General features: G+C 37.9%; 1 protein-coding gene across 4 annotated transcripts in view; it reads left to right on the forward strand.

The window, feature by feature from the left end:
• Pde8 (phosphodiesterase 8) overlaps positions 1 to 22,781 on the forward strand; it is a 406,334-nt gene that overhangs the window by 134,214 nt on the left and 249,339 nt on the right. The window lies entirely within an intron of this gene.

Here is a 22,781-nt window from a genome sequence, read left to right on the forward strand (position 1 = left end):
GTTTATAATCAAGTTTTGAGTTAAATTAATATTATAGTGAATTTGTAAAAGATTTAAAAAAAAAACTAAATATGCTGACCAAGGCAGTAATTTATTTTATTAAAAACATAAACTAACGTAACGTTTCAACCTTCTAGCAAGGTCTTCTTCAGACTCTGTACTTGATACAGAGTCTGAAGAAGACCTTGCTAGAAGGTTGAAACGTTACGTTAGTTTATGTTTTTAATAAAATAAATTACTGCCTTGGTCAGCATATTTAGTTTTTCATAATCATGGAAACAAGGCTTAATGGAGTTATAAAAGATTTTACTTTATAATTTGTATACTATACTTATACTTTTAATTACCTGTAAATAAAATTAGTTACATTTTACAATATAGTTAGAATTCATTATTTTCCTGTCTAATAAAAGATTGGGATAAATAAATACTCGAGCGACGCCGGATAATCAGCTAGTTTAATATAAAATACAAATTTGGTGCAAAATAGAGCTGCAAAAAACCACATCATATAAGTGGCAAGCATATTATTTTTATGTATGTCTTGAGAACATTTATATTGTAAAACCAAATATCTGAATTTGTCCCGGATACCGGAATAACTTGACACACATACAAATAATCCCATATATTGTAAACCAATCAACCATTGTAAATGAAAATGAAATGAAATATATAAAGAACACAAGAAAAACGGGGGAACCACAATTCACTTGGATGCACTTGGTTTTGATTTAAAGGCACCAGGGCAATAAACACATACCCCAAAATGTTGGTAATCTTTCGGGGATTCCCACATTTTAAATGTCCCTGCATAGAGATGCTCTGGGGATCATCCAGCCTCTGGGGCAACCGTGGATTTAAAAGCAGCCCGAGCATGGTACTGATCACATCACCTCAGGAAATTCCAGGATCGTGTATGTATCTGCCTTAACTCCGTTTGCTTTCACAGTACGCAATACACAGTGAATACTTTTACCTTTATATCGACGTTGTTGCACATTCATCAATTTTGATGCCACACACTCTTACTTCCTGTTTAGTGTGCTGGAATAGACCATTACCGTAACAACGAGTTTATTTTGGTAGGGTCCAAGTTGATCTGATATTGTGTGCATATATTTACGCGTGTGAACAATTTAGGCCCCCATATGCATTTTTCCCGTTACAATAATTGTCTGTACTCCAAGTTATCCATCAGTGTGTATAATAATGTACGAAGTTACATGTGTAAATGTAAACCTGATATGTTAATGTAGGATTGCGAGTTAAGAAAACTAGTGTATTTTCAATATGTATCACGATTTGTGAGGCTCCTCCACGATGGCGTAGTGGTAACGTCGTCGCCTTTTAATCAAGGGGTCTGGAGTTCGATACTCATTAGAGGCACATAGTGGTTCGGATCTCACTTTAAACTGTAGGTCCAGTCCCGATTAGTCTACATGTGCATAAAGAAAGCACACGATTTGTTGAATTAAATTTTGTAAGAATTTGCCACGTATGCAAACTTCACTATATGGAACAACATTAAAGGTTTTTTTAAAAGAATCTTTATCTCAAAATTCGAGCGTGGTTACAACTCAGGTTCTTACATGTACCCTTAGAATTATGAAATGGCTGGGTTTGTAAGAGTCTATTGTATATTTTTGTGCCCAATTCGGGTACAATACGAGCTTTTTAACCGTTGACATTCTCAACACCAGATGAGAAAGACAATATAGTCGGTCTCATCTCTGTATCGTAGCTGTTGGTTGCACAAAAAAAAAGAAAAAAAGATCGAGGATGTTACGGGTGTAAGCGAGCTTATACATCCTGCAAATTATTCGTCGTGTTGACGAGAGGCGGCCTCGAGTGACGGCCAGGGCCAGTCGCCGACGCAAACGAATAACTGTAATTACCAATTCCAAGCTCCAATACCGCGCTTCAAAGAACAAGCACCAACAGATAAATAGGCGTCGTTATCTGTCCATTCCCGGGCGTTTGCATAATGTGGAATGATTCAAATCGTTCGCACTTTGTTTCCCGATCTTCGTTTGTTTAAGTTTCAGCTGGTGATTCGTTTCCCGTGTGTACCATGGTGTCGTGTTGATGGATGGCTTGTTGCGTTGGTGTCTGTGTGTTGATACGTGCTAGGGATTGTACCGAGACTAGACAAGTCTCGTATGGTCGCAGATCGAGACGATTACGAGACTGCCTCTTAAAAATCTGTAATTCATTCCTATTTAGTAACTCTAAGACCGAAGTCCAGCTTATAATATGTAGCCTGTGACTGTGAATTTAGAATACTGATTTGTTAACTGATTTGTTTTACAGTATTTTACTTCGTATTTCTGCCACTTTTGGCTAATCGCGAAGATGAGGATGAATGGTGGTAAGATGAAGGGCTATAAAGGGCCACTCCTTACACCACTTAAAATATTCAAGTTACAACATACAGTAGAGCGTCGATTATCCGAACGTCGGTCAACCGAACGACCGCTTAACCGAACTGTGTACTCGCTCACTTTCAGATATCTGTAATGAAAAAAGTACGTGACTTAGCTGCTCGTAAGCGTGTAGGCTTGCTTAGATAGACCAAAATAAAGGATTTTTTTAAACGTTAATTTTGTGTACTGTGTGTATTGTTCATGCAAAATGCGTATGTAATATGTACATATTTTTGTTTAATAAACTGTACCACATACTATATATTCCTACTAAAGTTGCCTTTGTACGTTACTTTGTAATACATACTTAAAGAGATGCCTGTTTTTATGAATAAATTTACTGTACAGTACTTCTTTTTGACAAATAAACAAATAATCCGAACAAACCAGTTTTCCGAACACCCATGTTCCCCAATTACTTCGGATAATCGACGCTCTACTGTACAATTCAAAGGAATATTGCAGTTAGATTCAATATAAAATGACATCTTTACGACATTTTGCGCGGTGGACCACAATTCACGATCTGATATTGATATAATATTGTTGTGAAAGAAAATGCAGTACTCAGTACAGAAACTGTATTGAACTGAACACGATACATCAAATGTAACAGGAATACCAGTAAGATTACTGTCAATGAAGTTCTCAATGATCGAACTTGCCGGTATATCTCTATGCATGCTCTCCATGTATGGGTCCTTTACATGCACCCATACGCTAACAACGAGCGATCTTCAATAACTTGTATCCACTTTTGTTTATGACACAAGACAACAGTCACCTCAGAAACACAAGACGGGAGAGACAGATAGAGGACTGACGACGAAAAGGAAAGAAGGAGACAACCAGAAAGGAGATCGATAAAGGAAATAAGGGAGATTAAAAGAAAGAGGTTGGAGAGGAGAAGAATGAGAGGCAGCCCGAAAAAAGAGAACGACAGAGGAAATGAGAGAAAACAAAGAGGCGAGACGGAGAAAAAGACGCCAGAAAAAAAATAGAATCACCGATAAAATAGGGAGAAGGAAAAAGAGAGGAGGGGCGAATAAGGGAAAAGAAGAGAACTAGGAGAAGAAGAAGAGGCGAGAAGCGGTGGCAAAGAAAGATAGACAACCAGAAGAAAAGAGAACGACCGAGGAAATAAAAAGATGGAATGAGAGAGAGAGGACAGGGAGGAGAAGAAAAGAGAACAAGGGAAAAGTTGAGAAGGAAAGAGAAAAGGAAACGATGGAGGAAATAAGGTAGAAGTAAAGAGATAGAGAGACAGATAGAGGGAAAGAAAACAAAGGAACGAGGTAGAAAATAAGGGAGATGTTAAAAGAAAAGGAGACAGGCGGAGAAGAAGAAAGAAAAACACCAAGAAAGACAGTTTGAAGGAGGAAAGAAGGAGATGGAAATGGGGAGGACAGACGGGGGTAAATAAAAGAGAGTGAGAGATAAAATACTGAGAACGAAAGATAAAATGGGACAAGCGGAGGAAAGGAAAGAGATACCTAGAAAAAGAGAACGAGGTAGAAAATAAGGGAGAAGGAAAAAGAAACAGATAAAGGTTGAGCTGCGAAGGAAATGAAAGAGAAGAAAACAGAAATAAAGAAAACTGAGGAAATAAGGGAGAAGGAAGAGAGAGAAGCCGTATCCTGCTTAAGCCGGAATAGGAACTTCCTCGATGTAGGGGATTGTTGTCGTAGATTTAGGTTAAAGAAAAATGTAATACTTATTTCCATGCGAAGGAAGCAGGAAACAACGATCCCCTCCCCCGCTCCAATTTGTCTGTCGGTGTTCATCCCATAATCTGCTTAGAATCGATTTTTCATTGGAACCTAATTTAGCAGCTTGAACCAAACAGCTCCAGGCGCTTGGAAGTTTCCTTGCTTACTTGATTTGATTTTTGCTCATCACCTACATGCGAGTTTCATTTTGCAGATAAAATTGGTATGCCCACATCCGCTAATGGCGTCTTCTTCCACTAGGAATATAAGCTGTCATATTTTTTCCTCACTTTGGGTGCAGGATGGATTGATTAGAAGCTGATACACGAATAGCATAGTCTATCTTGTCTTCTTCCTTATTTCCCCTCTAGTTATGTTTTTCTGCGTCTCTTCCTTTTCCTTATCTCTCTTTCTGTCTTTCTACTTATTTTTCCTATCGTTCTCTTTTTCCTGTATCTTTCTTAACCTCTGTGTGTCACTCTCTCTCTTATTTCTTTTCCATTCTCTGTTTATCTGGGTGTCACTTTCCCTTCCTCCGTCTGTTCTCTCCCTCTCTCTCTCTTTCACTCTCTTTCTCTCTCTCTCTCTTCATGATTCTCCTTGTCCCATTTTCGCAGTGTGTCTGTTTTGTCCCTCATTTTTTTCTGCATCTCTTTTTGCTCTGTCTCTATATTTATCCATTTTCTATTTTCATATGCTTATTTTCTTGTCTACCTTGTTTCTCTCTCTCCCTCTGTATTCGTCTCTCCTCTCCTTTTTTTCTGTGTGTGAGAGATTCTGAAACTCATGTCTGCTATTTGAGTGGACAGCGAGGCGACGGGGATATTTCCCACTTGCCCCCTCCCCCCACTCTGTCTCATTCTTTCTCATGTTCCACGCTCTATGTATCATTTGCCTCTAGTTAGCACACCTGATCCCATGTGCGAGATTCGAACAATATAATTTACAAGCTACACTTTGTATGTACATGGAGAAAAAGAAGTTCCGTTGTTATTGTTGTATTACGACTAAATACTACTTCGTATTCAAAGTTTTCAGCTTCGTTTAATATTTATAATTGGCTTGCTGTAAGTCACTATAAGCAAGGTTGCCACATTTTCTGAAGCAAAATAGTAGTTTATATTCTTTAATTTTCAGCAAGAAAAATAAGTGTATTGAATTTATATTACATTTCTACATTAACATGTTGTTTATGCTTTATTTCGACTTTTTATTACAAATTTTCATTGTAACAAATAACCGAGCATGCTAAATCAACTGGTCCCACGTTCAAATGTGAAGGTAGATACGAGTTTCAAGCCCAAGATTACGTGGTTTTGTAAATGTCTAATATCGGCCTATCGGTCACCTTCGACGATGTTTCATTATTGCTTTTTACGATGATTTTAATGCACCCGAACTAGCATGACATCTAGTGAGCATGTTTTGACTTACTATGCCTCACGTTTGAAATTTTTTGTAAAGGATTTGTAGAAACCCCGGACTCCTACCGTACGTAGGAAAAAAGGGACGTATCGTAACTCTGACAAAATTACGCTGGTGAAGTAATTTGTCTACTATCTTAAGCATTAGTATAATGTATTGTCGATAGATGGCGTTCCGGTAGCGAGTCAGTTATATTAACGCTTTTTTAAATTCTTCTCGAAGATTTGTCGCCCTGGTTTCATATAGTATTGAAGTTTATTTCAGTTGTGTCTCAGCCGTGTTGCAGTTAAGATAAAAACTTAATACTTGCACCTTGAGCCAGTATTATGTGTGCAAGGGCAACAAGATCTGAGCAAGGAACGTCTGTTTATCCCCTTGCACAGTAAACCAGGCATGCAAAACAGTGGCATTAATCTTCGAAATGCGCAGTACGATTTGCCTGTGAAGTCCTTGCTACCTTTCAGTTGTAAAATACGCCATGATACGATCCTTTCTGCAGACTTCCGACTGTTGAAGAACGGAAATGTTCCATTTCGAAACTTATATGGCCTGCACGTCCACAATTACGAAGCGTGTTTATGTGAGACCAGAGTCTTTCGCTGCGTGCAAGATAGACGCAAGTCGTGAAACGTGACGTGTATCAGCTGTGACGTAATGAGGAGCCACACGACTTCCAGACTGCTTATTTTTCCTGCGATGAAGAAAAATAAATGAAGCCGCCATAAGCTGGTTGGCACTATCACTTTACACAACACCGTGATCTGCATGGAGCTTAAGCCCCAAGTCAAGGACGGCAGAGCTTCTGCTGTGAGTACGAAATGAATGGGGAAAGCTTATGTGTTTGTTCCTGTTGTACGCAACGTATTCTCTCGATGATTCACTTGACGTCGCTAATGAATCTTGTACAGTGTGGACAATGAAAACTGATTCTCAATAGTGGGGTTTACCTTGCACTTTGCTAACAAGAATAGACCAGGGTGTAGACAGGAAAGGCAATGTGGATCCTTTCAATGCATAATTTTTGCCATTGTGCTCTATTATGTACATTTGCCTATGTCTTGTTGCTATGTTACACAAATTTGTAAGATTCGTGAAGTACAGATTGCTGCAATTACTGAGGCAGATGAGGGTTAATGGTGCTGCGAATATTTGTTGTGCTTTTTCACTTTTGCACTCGCACACACACCGTATCTCTTTCCCTCTTTAACTCTTTTTCCATACTTCTGTCTTTCTTTTAGCCTTTTTCCATACTTCTGACTATCTTTCTTTGTCTTTTTCCACCTCTCTCTCTCTCTCTCTCTCTCTCTTTCTTTAACTCTTTTTCCACACTTCTCTCTCTTTGTTTAACTCTTTTCCCACGCTTCTCTCTCTATCTTTCTGTCTTTAACTCTTTTCCCACACTTCTCTCTCTTTCTTTAACTCTTTTTCCACACCTTTCTCTCTCTCTCTCTCTCTTTCTTTAACTCTTTTTCCACACCTTTCTCTCTCTCTCTCTTTCTTTATTTAACTCTTTTTCCACACCTTTCTCTCTCTCTCTTTCTTTCTTTAACTCTTTTTCCATGCTTCACTCTCTCTCTTTTTCTTTCTTTAACTCTTTTTCCACACTGCTCTCTTTTTCTTTAACTCTTTTTCCATGCTTCTCTTTTTCTTTCTTTAACTCTTATTCCACACTTCTCTCTCTCTCTTTCTTTATCTCTTTTTCCGCACTTCTCTCTCTCTCTCTTTATCCACACCTTTCTCTCTCTCTCTCTCTCTCTCTCTCTCTCTCTCTCTCTAACTCTTTTTCCATACTTCTCTCTCTTTCTTTCTTCCCCTTTCCTATCTCAATCTCTCCGGTTTCTCTCTCTCGCTCTCTCTCATTTCTTTCTTTTCTATCTTCTTTCTGTGCTTGTCTGTTTCTCTCTGTGTACATGTAGTTTTCTCTCTTTCCTTTCCTTTTGTTTCAGTAGTTTTTATGTTTCCCTTTTCCCTTTCCTTCTGTCTCTCTCTATCACATAAACACAGACAGAAAGAGAGAGATTATTTCACTCTTTATACATTTATTGTGGGGAAAAAATAAATATTATTAACCCCATTGAATTTTGCCTGAGAATAGTGTACTGGGCAGAGCGGTAGCGAAGGGGTGAAGAATTTTCATAGCATGAGACTACCAGGCTTAATCATTACCTTCTCTATCTGAAAGCCTAATTGCTTGCTCCGGTCACGTGACTAAGCGTCATCAACTGGAGGCGAGATAGCCGCCATGTTTGATTTGCTTCTTCGGAATCAATGTTGGACCTTTTTAGTGAATATGGAATTGTTATGCAAATTTAAGAACTGTAATCGAGTGTACATGACGTGTAAATATGCTAAATGTGCAAGAGGTATGGTGTATACGTGCGCTCAATTTCAAAGGAAATTATGATGAAAAAGGTAAGAGTAACGTTCACATTTCTTCAAGATGTTACTGAAAATGAGAAATGTTTAGGGAAATTCCATGTGATTCGGTCCCTACGAAAAGATACAAGTTAAGTAACAAAGGTTTTATAGTCATAAATAAATAAGAGAAATAGTTCATGATGTAAAGATTTCATGTGTACGGAATAGGCATCTAACATAAGAGTCATTCCATGCCAAATCAACACAGATATGTGTAATTTCCAACCTGACCATCTCCGATTTTCATGAAATTTGGGGAGTTGAAACTATGTATGGAACTTAGTAAATATGAAAATGTTTAGTCTCGTGCGTCTTGTAATTGTTAAATTATTCAAGGTCAAAGTTAGCAGAAAATGCCCTTTTTGAGCCCGCTTAGCTATACTAAATGTGCTGTAACTTCGCCACTATTTCGCCTAGAAAGAAAGCTCAAATAAAGCTTATTGTACAGGGAATTGAACAAGCTTTCCAGTGATATATCACATCACCCCCACTCACGACCGGATCAAGAAAGTGTGGGGCGTTACCCCCACACCCCCGTATACGCCTTCATGGCGTGGTGCTATGCACAGGGGAACACTTTACCTTTTACCTTTCGATAAAAATATAATTTTGTCACGTGACCTTGACTTTTGACCTTGAATATCTCAAAACATGTCATCACCAAAAATCGTGAAAAAAATATATATTTGGTCCCTGATGCCATACTCTAAAACATATTAAAAATTCATTCTGGGACTGCCATGGGATCAGAAGATACAAAATAATATGTTTAACTATGTGACTGATAAAAGCCTCATTACATGAACTATGACGAGTCAAAAGTCCTTTAACACCCCCTACAAAATGTAAAGTTTTATCCTGGTCATGAAAGAAATAGGTTAGGCACAGGGAGATCTCTAGCTGTGTGTGTCAAGCGCAGGTCCGGCATATTGTTGACCGCCGTATTGAATTCAACGCAAACATTTCAAAGGAAAGTGGGTGATGTGAAATATCAAATCAGGCTAGAATTCCACGAGAAATGAAGCGACGAAGGTTTTTCCAAAGTATATTTAACCAGCAAAAATTATTAGTGAATGCTTGTAATCATTTTCTCCTTTTCGAGGTGCTAAAAACAAAGTATTAAGAATGCTCCTAACGTGTCAGGAACTCGGCGAGATCTCGCTGACATCTTGGGACAGAAAGAAGTATACGCACCATTGCATATGATTTTAATCAGCAACATTCACCAAATACTTGAATAGTGGAGAATATTGGGAAAAGTATCTCAAACAATTACGTGACACTTCCTTTGGAATGAAAAATTCTTCAGTGACGATGCTAATTTTTATGTTCCTGGTAAAGTTAATAAAAATTATACGCAATACCTGTGATTTGATAATCTACAGTAGACAGATCCCAGCCGAATGGATATTGCTGGTAAGCTAATGATGTGGTATAGTGTATGGAGAACTGGAATGGTTAATCCATATTCAACAACGGAACCTTAAATGGTGAGGGCTTCTTGGATGTGTTATGTTAAGTGAACAGGTTTTTCATCCTTGCTTACGGGGTATGGCACTTTTCCAGAGTTTTGAAACAGGACAGTGTGTGACCACACTATGTGAACATTCTTCATGGTAAATTTCTAGGTAGATTGATGGGCATATGGGGATCTATTAAAACGCCTGCACATTCACCAGATCTAACATCTTAGGAGGACTTTTACCTTCAGAAACATCTGAAGAGAATGGTGCATGCACTAAAAGTCCCTGATATTATTGACCTTCTGAGAGAAGGCATAGTTGCTGCTTGCGATGATGTTGCACTTGATACATTGCCAAATGTTCTATGTGAGTGTGACAGACGTCAACGAGTGTGCTCACAGAAATATCGACAACACTATAATGTGCATATATCGTAAGTCAAAGATATGCGTATAACGTTTGACTGCCAAAAAATAAGTTGGGAAAACCTTCGCTGCTTCATTTCTCGTGGAATTCTAGCCTGATTTGATATTTCACATCACCCACTTTCCTTTGAAATGTTTGCGTTGAATTCAATATGGCGGTCAACAATATGCCGGACCTGCGCTTGACACACACAGCTAGAGATCTCCCTGTGCCTAACCTATTTCTTTCATGACCAGGATAACTCCTTTACATTTTGTAGGGGGTATTAAAGGACTTTTGACTCGTCATAGTTCATGTAATGAGGCTTTTATCAGTCACATAGTTAAACATATTATTTTGTATCTTCTGATCCCATGGCAGTCCCAGAATGAATTTTTAATATGTTTTAGAGTATGGCATGAGGGACCAAATATATATTTTTCACGATATTTGGTGATGACGTGTTTTGAGATATTCAAGGTCAAAAGTCAAGGTCACGTGACAAAATTATATTTTTATCGAAAGGTGAGCTTGTTATGTATCACTGGAAAGCTTGTTCAATTCCCTGTACAATAAGCTTTATTTGAGCTTTCTAGGCGAAATAGTGGCGGAGTTACAGAACATTTAGTATAGCTAAGCGGGCTCAAAAAGGGCAATTTCTGCTAACTTTGACCTTGAATAATTTAACAATTACAAGACGCACGAGACTAAAAATTTTCATATTTACTAAGTTCCATGCATAGCTTCAACTCCGCAAATTTCATGAAAATCGGAGATGGTCAGGTCAGAGGCTGTGTTGATTTGGCATGGAATGACTCATAAGTCATGTTTTATCTTTTGTCAACAATCTTTTTTTTAGAAATAACAAATAATTTACCCTGAATTACAAACATTGGTTAACGTTAAGATACGTTGTTGCTTATGACTGCAAAATAATTTGTTTCAAGATTTAGTCAACGTTTAAAATATTACGGCCGTGTCTACCAAAGCAGTTTGTTAGTGTAAATTTTATGCAAGCATCCGATAACATATTCATATTACTTACACAAATTTTCAGTTTCAAAATATGCTTAATGAAAGAAAGCTATACAACTGAGCAAATTTGATAGTTGTGTACATTTACATTCTTATTTTACCCCGCTTTTATGCTTCTTTAGGTTAATCGGAGGCTAATGGAAGATAGGAGGTTATGCATTCAAATACAAGGGTACGATGTAACAAGAACTTCGATGAAATATTCGTGTGTAAAATTATCTAAGAATATATTACTTATGTTTCAAACACAAATGTTTTCACATAGAAAGCATTTTGTTACCTAGCTATGTTAATATGAACTACAAATGTATTGAATTTTATAAAACTGTTTCATATGAACTGCTTCTTATTTTTTGTCTTTGTAAAGCTTCAATGTTCGTAACTTTGATTATTAAATCAGTGATAATTTTTACTGTTTCATAATTTATTAACATTCTTCACGATATTATTAACAGATTGTAAAAACAGTGTAAGGAAATATTCCAAATGTTTATTTCTCAAGTGAACGCTAAGATTAAAATATTAATGTGCCTTTTTTTTCAATGAAAATGTTGAAACTTAAGTTTTTGTCACAGATCTTACTAACGACAACAAAAAGATTCAATTTGTTTATTATCTTTCGTTCAATAAACTCAATAGGTTCTAAATTACAATGTGACAAGTGATTTAGGTTTAGTCTTTATTCTTTATTCACATAAATGTAACATTGCCCTTGTACCAATTTCTTTCACATTTGCTGAGTGGTTATAGAAATTAAGTTTTTGTATTGAGATTGTATAGCTACACAGAATAACTGCATTATCTGGTTGATTAATTTTGGGTAAAGAAAATTTAATTGATTAGGTATCTTTGCAAGTTTACGGTCGACCTAACATGCGGGATTTTGAATTAATCCATTGATTTTTACATACAAAAGTTCATACAAAAGCTGTAACGAGTTTTACTGTAGCTGACAAATATTCCGGATAATATTTTTCAAAGAAATACAAGTACAATGTTTAATTTTTTCCGCCAGAAAGTTTCTAACGGTTTTCAACTCTTTCTTTGTGCTATGGTAGGAATTTTTGTTATGGCCATAGTGACTTTCTGAATGAAAATTTCAGTGTAAATATTTAATATTCTACTATTTTCGTCGGAAGGGTAAATGTCAAAATTTAACATCATAAAAGAAATAAATATACCTTAATTCTCTACAATAAATATACGACAATGGGTTTACACGACCGTTAAGACAATCGCCTACAGATGATGACGTGCTGACTGAGCGCTGCGGCCTGAACCTCAAGATGGTCTTGGCTTAATTCTCCTCCGTTACCAATCCAACCAGGCACTGGAAAAGGGATGCTGCCATTTTCTATTACTATTCTTGGTAAACAATTTATACTATAATCTATTCTATAGAATGAAATAACCAAAATCAATAATTACAACTCTCCCACCCATTTGTTTTACATAAAATAAACCCCGTTGGCCAAAGAGGAAAAAAAATATTCGGATTTTTTAGTTTCGTTCAGTTCGTGCACGTTAAATTTCACATTGATAAATTGGAGGTACACATGCATAGCTTCCACATTTCCTTTGTCTGTGAGGGTCTAGGAGACGAGGGGCGATAGTAGGGAGTACCACTGCCACTACTGCAGTCTGACATAACTTACATGTCTGGATCAGGTATCCTCGCGTGTGGAGCATTAAATTGTCCTGGTGGTAGAAGCTCATCTTCTCGTGGTGTATCACAACTCAGTGGAAGATAAGTCCTCCCATCCACTCAAGGATGTATTTAGGGGGGTTAGGGAGTCCGGACCCTCCCCCCCCGAAAGTCTTATCAAGTTCTAAAATTTAGCCTTTGTTGTATAATTTCCTCTGAACTTATTGGAAGACAAGGATTATGTTTCTGAACTTATTGGAAGACAAGATGTTGGGATCATACGGCTTTGAAGGACAGGAAGGACGTATTTAGGGGCGTCCAGGAGTCCGGACCCCTCGAAAGACTTACCCAACTACTAAAATTAAGTATTGGAAGTATTAGCATTTGTTGCATAATCCATGGTTATTTTAGAAGGCAAGGATTATATTGGGATCATACGCCTTTGAATAACATTACAAAGAAGATTTATGTACACTACTACTCAAAATAATATGCATAAAACATTAATCAGAAACTTACTTTTTTACAACTACATGTAACATCATTTTTGTTTTTCGATAAATATTCAATTATTCACCCCTTTGAAATTAATTTCATTGCCACGGCACTTGTTTTTATGTACATTATTGCGATCTTAACTACAGGTAAGCTGCGTAATGAATATCTATTCTTATACAGTATTTTTACCTATTCGTGTAATTATAATATAATATTAATTTATGTATTGTAATTAATATTAATTTCATTTAATATAATTATATTAATTTAAAAATTATTATTACTATTATTATTATTTTTGAGACACTTGGTTCGGACCCCCCCCCCCACCCCCCGAAACATATTTCTAGATACGTGCCTGCATCCACTGTACTCTTGTTCCGTCCACCTTACCAAAAGACACAAAGAAACAGGAGCACGAGAAAACGAGCTTTCTTCTCCTTCTCACACTTAACACAGTTGCACTCCTCCGCTCGTCAGATTCTCAAACACACTGTCTTGGAAAACGCACGTTTTCCTCTTCCACCAAAATGTTAATAAAAAGAAAGAAAAAGCCAATCAGTCCGTCAGTTCTATCACCCTTTGGCTCACTGTCCTCCCTTGGACCAATGGTCAACCGTCTTTCATGGTTCTTCTCCTTTTACCAGTTTTTGCACAAAAAACACAAAAAAGTCACTTCTTTCACGTAACACACACCACTGCCAACTCGTATCCTTATCTACCCCTAGCTGTATAAATTCTTTGTTGTAGCTTATGTACTCTATGCAATGGATAGAGTATTCTATTATTAATTAATTGTCCAAATTATGAAGATGTGAAATTTAGTTACATATATAGGGGTTTAGTTATACTGGGTCATAGGGTGTCGCTGGAATGCAGTGGTTGGGGTAGTAGCCCTATGGCTTCCGGGTGTGACACACAAAAAACAAAAAACGGTCGAACTGAAAACAACGAAGGAAAAAAAATGATGGGTTTGCCAAGGAGGAAAGAAAATATAAAAAATAAAAGCATAATATTAATAATAATGACAAAATAAAGGTGCACAGTACAATAGTAATAAACCAAGATTACTGAATTCTTCAAGGTCATAGAATACTTCAGAAATAGATTTGAACACTTTCTGAGTTTTGCCCATGCAATTTTAGAATAATAATTCGATGTCGAGAGTACATGTGTCTATTCATCATCTACAACTGCAAAAGAGCCAGTGTTTCTCGCTTTCTCTATTTCACTGTCACTTTTTTCCCCAGCAATCAACAGAGGCGCAAAAACGAATTTTTGTCTGGGGGGGCAAGTACCAGGATAAACGTACCACCACTAATAATAATAATAGTAGTAGTAATGAAAATAATAATAATAATAATAATAACATTATTATTATTATTGATTTGCTTTATTTTACTTCGCTTCTTGTGCCACTTTTGGCTAATTTGCGAAAATGGGGATGAGTGATGAAATGATGATATTGATGAATTTTGAATTTGAATTAAAACTTTTTGGGTGCGTCAGCACTGAGGCTATTTTGCACCCGTCACACTATACGGGGTCCAGCCCCTTATCATAACAAAAATAAAAGCGTGTCTGAAAACTAAAATTTCCTTACCTTGGTTAAAAGCTGAGGCTAAAAAGGGTGCTCAGCACAAATAAGGACAAAACACAGGACGACGCAGAATTATACTGGCCATGGGACCAGTCGCCAAAGCCTCGTTAGTCTGCAGTCCAGGGTGTACTACGTGGAAGTGAGGTTGACTATTGGTGCACTACGTGGAAGGAGCACCCCTTACGCCCTGAAATTGATGAATGGAAACTCACAAACATACATGCCAAGCCTGGATTCGAACCCGGGACCAACATTATTATTAGTAGTAGTAGTAGCGGTAGTATCAAAGACGTTATTACCATCGTAAATTATGCAAAAAAGGGGGGGTAGAAGTTGGTGCTAAAGCATTTGTGTTCGAACAAACAATTTGAATTACAGGTACACTTGGCCGTCAATGTTTGCCCCCCCCTAGAACTCATTTCAGTCCAAGGTTGGGGGGGGGCAATGTCCCCCGCTGTGGTTGCGCCACTGGCAATCAACGTTAAAATCCCTTTTTTTAACGATTGATTTATAGTTTATTTCTGCTACTCTTCAGATGTGGTCTTCGTTGCGGACCGTGCCGTTTTTAACTCTACTCTTTGAAGTTACTAATTGGCACATAATTAAAGCCTGTGTAAAATGAACAGCGTTACTCAGTTTAATGATTACAGGGGAGATACGTTCATTGCTCTGCGGTTGGATTACATGAACTGTAATGTCGTTGAAATTTATTTGATGTTTCCATGTAAGCGTGTCCGTTCTTTTTGAAAATGTCTTTCGATTTGCTTTCTTATAGTATGGAATATGACACAATCATTTTACGCTGTATTAGAAACACGCGTGTAAAATTTGTTTCCCCTTACTTCCTTTCCATAAACTTCTCTCACTTTGCTGATGGACAGTTCTTTGTCTTTTTGTACTTTTTCACAAAGTACAGATATCAAACAGATACTACGTATTCTACTGTCCTTTATGATAGTACCTCTGTACCCTGTTTTTACATGCCGAAGGGTACTGTAAAAAGAAAGTAATAATTGAAAATGACGGTGTGTGAATTATCAAGGTGAGATTCCGACTTTTGTTAATCCCTAGCAGCCGAGAAATTTCAAAGGATCTTATTTATAATAGGCTAATTATTGATATTTTCTGCAGTATAAGTGTCTGAAAGTTCTTGAAATTAACAGTTTTTATTCCAGAAATTCAAAAACAATCACTTGAAGAGAAAATAGTATGTGCAATTCGAGATTTAAACATTTGTCCCGACCTGATCGGGAAACTAAGAATTTTTTCAGTCCCGAACAACAGGATTATTAATATTTCTGTCCCGACCAAAAGTTTTCGTCCCACATACCTCTAGTTACATCAGTCACCATGATTGTAATATGTCTTGTGAGAACATTCTCTCTTATTTGGTTGGACATGGCAGTTTATTTGCTGTAAACTTACAGCCTGTAAATCGCAGAAAACAGTATTCTTTTTAATAAAATATCGCTACAATTCCACCATTCAAATTACTCAAACTTCTTTCCATATATCCCGGGGGCGCACCCTCCTGCTGACTCCGTTGGCCCACTCAGTGGCGTATTGTGATTTCATTTTGGGTGTGCAAATTCGTAGCAGTCAGTCTATCTAAGTGCCATTGAATATTGGTCCTAACCTGGGTGATTTAGAAACAACGCATTTACATTCTAATAAAACCAAACCTCGTACACCAAAAGAGATATCGAACTAGTAACACAGAAAACCTTTAAAATTTCCCTTGCCACGTTCAAACTTAATGTCAATTTAACCACCTACAAGTTTCTTGTGAACACTTGATTACATATTCGTTGAGGGTTGGTCAGTTGCAGAATGGTCCTCCTTTAATCCAAAAGGATGCATACTTTTCGGCATGGAAATATTTGGTGACTAGACAATTAAAGGTTGATTGAGTTGATGTTTTTAAGTCCACTTTATGCACAGTAAGGCTAATCGGGACTGGACCTACAGTTTAAAGTGGGATCCGAACCACTATGTGCCTCCACGGGAATCGAACCCGGGTCGCTTTCATTGCGCCATCGGGGAGGCCCGACAATTAAAGGACACGAATGAATTTTTAGTTGTGTTTGTTAAAGTTAAGAAATTGTAAACTGTATGCTTTCAAATCCATTTTCTTTGAGGTGCATAGTAACATCCCTCGCAGGGATAAAAATTATTTTCTTCTTGCCGGGGATAAAATTGTTACGTTCCTAGTAACTTTCCTCACCCTTTACTCCTATAGCCGGGAGCATTGAGGCTCTAAAGGTCTACACTGAAATCTATCTTCAGGGTAGGTGCAGAACAAATCCAACCAAAGTCGTGAAATTTCAATCAAATGTTTATTTGCCGCTTGAATACTTACAGCCAGTGGGTAGGTAACTCGTAACTGGAACTTGAAGATCAATTGTTAGTAGATAATTTATAACTTATCTAGAAAGGTCAAACTAGGGTGGCCCAAACCTAGGTTTTACAGAAGAGCGGCATACACCTATTCACTTCTTCCTAGACTGACACCAGAACAGACCTCCTTACGGACCAAACTGCTTCGTATTTATACCCGAAGTTCCAGCCTCGAACACCTGTCTTTAGGTAATTTCTTATTACAATACTCCAAATTACAACAGAAGGATATTTGAAAAATACATAGTTGGCTATTAATAATTTACAAAGAAAGTTTACATATTCATTTGAGTTAACGATTATTTCTTTAACGTTGATAAAATCTTACATTTTGGAATTATACAAATTTAAATGTTCCGCCATTATTTAATTACAATTAGGTTAGGCGTGATGCTGATCACATCATCCCAACTTTGGCTGAGCTCTGTACCACCAAATCACCCCCACATGCCTTCAAGGCATCTGTGCATGCCCATAAGGGTATCTTTACCTTACTTTTACAATTTATTAAACTTAAGGTATTGCACAATACCATAAGTCCTTCAACTAATTTTGCACTCGCGAGTGAGTTAGTGAGCCTTCAGGCTGTGCTCATTATCAACATCGAAAACAGTGGCGTAACTAACGCTGCAGGGAAGGTGTCGGGCGATAGGCAAGTTAGAAAATTCATCCCACACCACTAGCGTACACAGGATTTGTTTTTTTAAGGGGGCTGCGTTCTAGGGGTAGCGGGATACACAATAAAATATTGCGTAATTATAATTTTTAGGCTTAGTTTCGAAAGCTGTTCAAAGACAGAAATGGTAAACGTGGGTTATTTTCAGTATTTTACCCGAGTTCTTCACTGCTTTCATTTGAAAATTTCGATTTTCTCAAGACTTCTGAGGGGGCGTCACCCCATGAGCTCACCTCGTGCGTACGCCTGTGTCGCACACCTACATGCATATTGCTCCAAATAGGATAGAGGGTTGAATCATTTCGAAATGCTGCAACAAAGATCCACAAGAAACATTCTGAGTTATTGCATCTGCACGAATTCATTCCAAGCTCCATACACTTCGTGCGTTAATATGAAGGAATGATGAGGCAGATGGACGGTAATTACGTTGCATAACGGAGGAGTTGATGTTTCAATTGGAAGAAAGCGGTCGTCTGCCTCATCAGCTGTGTACGTCTTCTCTAGCTCCCGTCTTTCACGTTGAACCATGGCGGCTCAATTTCTCCTTGTCCTTGCTAGTAATTTCTTGAAGTCGTGATTTTCGTGAAGGCTTTTTTTTAACAACTTCCTCTAAGGCCATATGATAGGGCACCAGAGCCTCCTTGGAGGCACATAGTGGTTTGATTTGGTGTTTTAGTCCACTTTATGCCCTGTAAGGCTAATCGGGACTGGACCTACAGTACAAAGTGGGATCCGAACCACTATGTGCCTCCACCTGGTATCGAACCCGGGACCCCTTGATTACAAGGCGACGACGCAACCACTGCGTCATCGGGGAGGCCTCATAGTGGTTCGAGTCCCACTTTTAACTGTAGATCCAGTACAGTTTAGCTTCTCTGTACATAAAGTGGAAGGTAACGGAATTTCCCCGTGCATATAGCACCGTCTCATAAAGGCACATTTAGGGGATGCCCCACACATTCTCGATCTCGGCTATTTTTGAGGTTATGTGATCAGCATCACGCTCCGTCCACCTTCCATCCCCCAGGGTTGTCCTCATTTGATTTGAGGCTGAGTGAGCCTCAGAACCTCTTTATGCGAGGACAAGGCCGAAAAAAATTCCGACCTTAGATCATCCACCCTGGAATCGAACCCTGTCTCCCGCGTGACAGTCAGACGCCTTACCTACTAGACCAGACCGACTAGCATAAAGTGGAATTAAAAACAAATTCACAAAATTCAAACCAGTGCCTCCCTGATGCTGTAGTGGTAATGCTCTCGCCACGTAATTAACGGATACCTGGTTCGATCCCCGACGGAAGCACATTCCACGCTGGTTCATATCCCACTTTAAACTGTAGGTCCAGTACATAGTAGCCTATCAGAGCATAAAGTGGATGTTAAATATCCTTTTGCTTTGATAGTGTACTGGATCTAATTTGTTTTTTAAGTCCACTTAATGCACAGAAAGACTAATCGGGAATGGACCTACAGTTTAAAGTTGAATGCGAACCACTATGCGCCTCCACCCTGGACCCTTTGATTACAAGGCGGTTACGTTAGGCCGTGTACTGAATCATTATTATGTAGAATTATTATGTACAGTCACCAGCGGTAAAAATGGAACATCTAAGTTCTGAAATACTCGCTTCCCTGCAAGACGTTTTGTGTGTTGCCTAACTCTACGGCGATAAGTGAATTTCAATTACAGATTTTCAAAGGCAACTTATACCACCGCCGTAGAGTTAGGCAACACATTAACTCCTTGCAGGAAAGCTAGTATTTCCACTTTTATTGCCGGTGACTGTACAACAAAAAAATGTTGCCAATCTGTTTCTCCACATAAAGCTCCTCATAGAGAACATTATCTAACCTTGTTGCTTTTAAATACATTAGTCTCTTCACCAGTGTGGTGTATATAACAATCTGGAAGTGTGTGGTAGCCCCCCCCCCCCCTTTCCACCCAATGATTTGAGGCTTCGTGAGCCCCGGAGCCGCTTTGTGCGGGGACAAACCCGGAAAAATTCCGACCTTAGATCGAACCGACTTAAAATCTGTTAGGTCCAAAGTAAAATAATGAATGAATGAATTATTCTATGCTTAAAATAAATTAATGTATACCCAAATTTGTATACTATGGCAAGCAGGCCATATTCTGTACTCACTGCTAGTTTTTGCTTCCGATCAGAGATGGCGTTCCTATGTTATACCACCATTATCTTGCATTCGGATACGGAGTAGAATATGATTCTTTTCAAGGAGACCTTTCAATTACATGTGAATAAGGTGGAGAGATTTTAAATATATTTTTGGAGGTGTTTTGCTTTATACAGTGCTCAAGTTTGTTAACGTTTTATTCCTAGCATGTATTCTGTTCCATTTTTCTGTTACAGTAAATAATCTCTAATTGTGTTGTAACTTTTTAGGTTGTGATGAATTTGAAACATAGGCCAATTGCCATTATACGTCATGTCCACAATGTTTATAAAGTCTGTTAAACTCTCATATTACAGCCCAGGTTTTTTTTTATATAATATATTCATTTACATTTCTGTGCGATCTGTCTGCGGTATTTGGATACCCGTGTAATTAAGATTTATTGAGTAGGGTTTAACTCCATATTCAATTGCCGCCGCAAAAACGTCACTGCGTTCCACATTTACGTCACAGAGACCGTGGGAGGAGGGGATGAACAAACAGGAAATTTGGAAATACATCTGGTTATGCTTTGCAAGAAATATGGAATGATTTTTGTTGATTATGTAAACATCCGGAGCAAAGAAATATTGAGAAAGCTGTTTTTGTACAAATCTGAGCATCTGAGGTATTTTAGATTAACCTTTCATAATTAATGCAACACAAGTTCAAGCGTACGGGTAAACTAGAGATTGGTAACAGTGCATGTTATCAGAACCGTAGCCACAAGGCGGGGGGGGGGGGGGTCAGAGAGTGGACCCTGGAGTTGAGACAATATTAAACTTAAAATATATTACTTGACTATATTTGTGTTATTTATCGTCCCTTTTTCTGCCACTTTTGGCTAATCGCGACGTTGAGTATAAGTGATTATTGTATGAAATTGATAACAGGACACACACAAAGAACAACAATGCCCACTCTGGCATTTGAACCGGTGTCGAGATCGAAAGTCTTATCACCTAATGCGTTTTTTTGTGTTTTTTTTAACAGGACAGAAGAACACAAACATCCTGCAGCGCGCTGTGTTAACCACTACACTCCGAAGGTCGGCCACTTGTGTACTCTCTGCTTAATGAGTCTGTGATAGATTAGGACAAGAACGCCTTAAAATTATTTGAACAAAAAATATTAAGTAAAATTGATCTAACCTATTACTAATGCAAATCTGACACCAATAAATCATAACGAATTTGTTCAAGGGCTACGAAATGATCACAACAACTAAATGAAATGAAAAGTTTATGAACAGAATCGAACTGAAAACAAGATACAAGTGTACCACCTTAGTTATCGCATTTGAATAATTTCCGCCAAATAATTATATCTAAGTCTTCATTTATTTATTTCTAATAATAGGTTCTATCAATGTTACTTAATATTTTATTCAAATAATTTTAAGGCGTTCTTGTCCTAATATATTAACCTGCACGTATAAAACCTCATGATTTTGCATTACACCCCACAGATATACATTTAAGATAACCAAGAACAATTGCAAACTGTAATGTAACGTTTAGAAATGTTTTTCATGAAATTTCATCGAAGATAAAGCGTTACATGCCGTGTGATATAAAAACTTCAAATTTGATAGTTTGTTGAGATATCGACATGTCACTTTAAATAAACTTATGTCTCTCACGATCAGACGGAGGGCCGATCAAGTTAAAGTTGTAATGTGATATGAATTGTACAGGGTGTACACAAAGGGTACACAGATAGATAAACTCGAAACAACGCGATAGCGACTGTGGATGTTGACATCCTGATCCGAACGTGTGAAAAACAATTATTATCGTCTTGGCATTCTCCTTGCGCCAGAATGAACACATGTAATTGTACTGATACAGGACATATTTTTTTTAGTTTATTCATCATTTCCACCAGTTAATTTGTATCTTCATTAGTTTCTTAAATAATTAAAATGTATACACCCTGTATTAAAGAGTATTTTACAAAGAAAATATGTATCTGCATATTAGAGGAAATATAGGGTGTCCTGAGAAGTCTCTGTACTTTCATTTATCCTGTTGCTACCGTGCTGAAAATTTGCCGGTATTCGGTTACTTGGGAACCGTTTCGTTTTCGTGTTTGACATCCTTGCACATAGAACGCTCGCTCGAATTCCTATGTAGTTGTTGCGCCATGTCTTATGTGAGCGGGCATAGTTGTAGTGCTGAGGAAGGGTATAACTGACATCACGCCGTTGGTCCTCTGACGTCACGCTAAATTATTTCGTTGTTATGTTAGGCATGTTAGGCTTAGGACTCTCAGCATTAATACACTGCACTTTTTGTGACGTCATAAGTCGAAGGGCGGGGCTTGATCAAATAGGTGTTTGAGAAGTGTCCGATAAGTGAGATCCAGCTGAGGAACTGCTAGTCACGTGTGGGTGGGTGCGCACGGTGCAAACAATGCACTTTAAAGTAAAGTTCACAAGCATGTTATGATGTAAATAAAGATATACAAATGTTAATAAATCACTGTCATATGTAGGAGTTTAGGGGTAATATGTGCCTTAATATAATCTAGAGGTGCGGGAACTTCTCGGACACCCTGTGGATTTAGATTTAGATTCTTGTTTTAATCTAATTAGTAAGTTGAGTAGTGTCGTTTGCATTCATTTTTGCTTCATAGAACGTTAGTCTTTGTGAATATGTAGCATACTATGTATTCATAATCATTTCTTTAACACTTATATACACGAACTTAATTGTTCAGCTTTTCATTCCGATGAATCAAAAGATAGCCAGCCACACTTGTGTTTCATTCCAAGGAATAATTTTGAACGAACCATTTCACTGATTTTCAGTCTAGTTGTTTTCTTCTGTGCGAAATTATACAGGATGGTCACAAAGTGGGCGTACTCCCCTTTGTTTCTGATACTACAGTGGTGGTTGTTATAG

This window comes from Lepisma saccharinum, chromosome 11 (assembly GCF_977018435.1).
Source record: "Lepisma saccharinum chromosome 11, izLepSacc3.1, whole genome shotgun sequence".
Classification (NCBI taxonomy): Eukaryota; Metazoa; Arthropoda; class Insecta; order Zygentoma; family Lepismatidae; genus Lepisma; species Lepisma saccharinum.